Source organism: Berghia stephanieae, chromosome 7 (assembly GCF_034508935.2).
Source record: "Berghia stephanieae isolate SIO BIC M18660-M18661 chromosome 7, UCSD_Bste_1.3, whole genome shotgun sequence".
Classification (NCBI taxonomy): Eukaryota; Metazoa; Mollusca; class Gastropoda; order Nudibranchia; family Aeolidiidae; genus Berghia; species Berghia stephanieae.
In genome coordinates this window covers 64,348,699-64,351,198 of record NC_088366.1, presented here as the reverse complement: position 1 = coordinate 64,351,198, position 2,500 = coordinate 64,348,699, and positions in this window count along the sequence as shown.

Below are 2,500 nucleotides of genomic sequence, written 5' to 3'. Positions count from 1 at the left end.
TGTAAATGTTCATTTATATTCATTGTTTATATTTGTAATATTTCCAAACAAGATGATTTCGATAAGATCCTCAGGAGGAATGTAAACAAACACAGATTTGATTATATCAATATTGTCTCTGGTCTAGGCAATTAATTAGAAAGTCCTATTCCTCCCCCATTTCCTCCCAAAACACGACATTCCTCACGAACACACGGATTTATATTAATTATTTCATAATGCCCTGAGATCAACTTGAACAGTCAAATCTTATTATAGCAAACGCCAATTTCAGTCAGGCAAATCTTCTTTCCACTTCGAGGCAAACGTATCATAATAATATTATAAATAATCTTGTGCGGCTATGTCGTGATCTATTAGTGTTTTTGACACTCGTCGGAAGGTCCAGGGTTCGAGTACCACTCTGACCGTCGCATAGTCGAGTCCTTGGAAAAGGCCATTAACGCAGATTATTTCACCATGTTCATGTGTAAAATGAGTACCTGGCCGTTAACAGTGTTTCTTTGTGTCGAAAAAAATGGTAATATTATCATCTAACAGGCGTCATGTCTTGTCCTCCATGTAAAAATTTACTGTTGGCTTGGGACCCCCTGCACAGCGGTTTGAGCACATGTAGTGGATATTGCACTATGTAAATGATCTATTAAAAATTATCAAACACACAATATACGAGAGTGGGGAATGGAACAGGACGCTAGTTTATGGCTGAGTCAATACAACTTTGCACAAACACTCTGAGAACTCGGGTTTAAACCTTGCTCTTGACATCTTGATTTTTCCTTATTTTTCTTTGTGTTCATTTGGGGGGGGGGGGGGGGGGGCTGCACTCCCGCCAACGCCTTGCTAATAATGATTCTTTCTTTATTATGTATTCTCAGCAAACATTTCCTTTTGGAATGAGTCAAAGAAACTTTATCTCTGTCCTATAAGACGAAAGTTAACCGTATACGCGTTTGGCCCAAGTGCCTATGACAGTCTTGGAGAAAAAAAAAGAGAGAAAATAATAGTTTTACCCATTTGAAATTTATGTTTTAAAAAGAAAACCTTGGAACAAAACAAAAACAAAAGATGCAATAAAGAAAGATTTTGGACTTTTTTGAGTAAGGACTCAATTATACGTCGAGCGAGACTCGAACCCAGAACCTGCTCGATCCGAAGGCGAGTGTCATACCACTAGACCACGACATAGCCGCACTCTCAAATTAAACACAGAATATTTATTATATTTTACAACAACGTTAAACCCTTTAAATAGCAGTCGGTTATCAGACAGGCAAATACGTGCTCATAGAAGAGAATCATTAACTCACTCAACCCTAGAGATTTTTTCTAAATTCGAAAAAATGTATAAAAAATGAGCATGAACATAGATAGTTTTATTCAACTATCATTACATGCAAACCTAAAAACATTAGCTTTGATACTACGCCTATAATTTGTCTCAGAAAAATGTAATAAATAGGCACGGGGTAAAAGTAACCAGGGTAAACTACGGATATAGTCGGTGTTAGGGTTGAGTGAGTTAAAACTCCGAAGTCACAAGAACGAAAAAAAAACCCCCAAAAAATCACAATATGTCCACAGGGGAATCAAACACGCGACCTCCGCGACTCCAAGTCAAAAACACACCAGTACGCCATCCACTTACCCTGTGTTACAGCATGTCACCCCCCCCCCCCCCCCCCCCCCCCCCCTTCTTTCTTTGTCACTAATTCCACATCTCGATAATGAATGTTCCAGCTCTATAATAATGAACCAATCACAGTCATGACATGCGACACGGAATAAAAATAAAAAAGAATTCTAAAATTTCTTCCTCTAGCGGCGGCCAAGAGAACAGGAAACATTTCAGCCCAGCTGCTCCGGACAGGCGGCTGGTAAAGACTGACTACCATGAAGTAACAGAAAAACCCCAAAACTTTTACATTTTGGAGGGGAAAAAAAACTTAAATTATCAACCGATTAAAATGACTCCAAACTATCAAAACAAATTTTTTAATCGCAAGATTTACATTCCAAGAAAAGTCTTAAATTTGAGATGTTTCAACATGTTTGAGTTCAACTTAATCCATCGACTTTTAAAATACAACATTTCTGGCCAAATTAAAAATAAAAATAACTGTGTTTTGTCAGTGTATTTATTGTAACTTGGCGTCACGCAACCAAAATGTTACTGTCTTGCCTAACACGCAATTAGACTTCCGTCTTGACGTCACTTCCAGATGCTGTTTGTCGTTCAAGCAGGAACTGCCAAAAACTTCAATGGCGTTGTTTTTGGCTTTTGTTTGGTTGGCTTTGTTTTTTTTTTTGTTTTTGTTTTTTTGTTTTTTGTTTGTTTTTGTTTTGTTTTGTTTTCAAATTGTGGCCCGTTGCCTTAAAAATTATCATGAGGTTGTAAACCAGATAAGATATCATATGACGGTTTTAAAAATATCAAAAGATGAAGTGAGTAGGAAAGTGCCAGAAGACAATAGAGAATAAACAATTTTCGAGGCGGTGA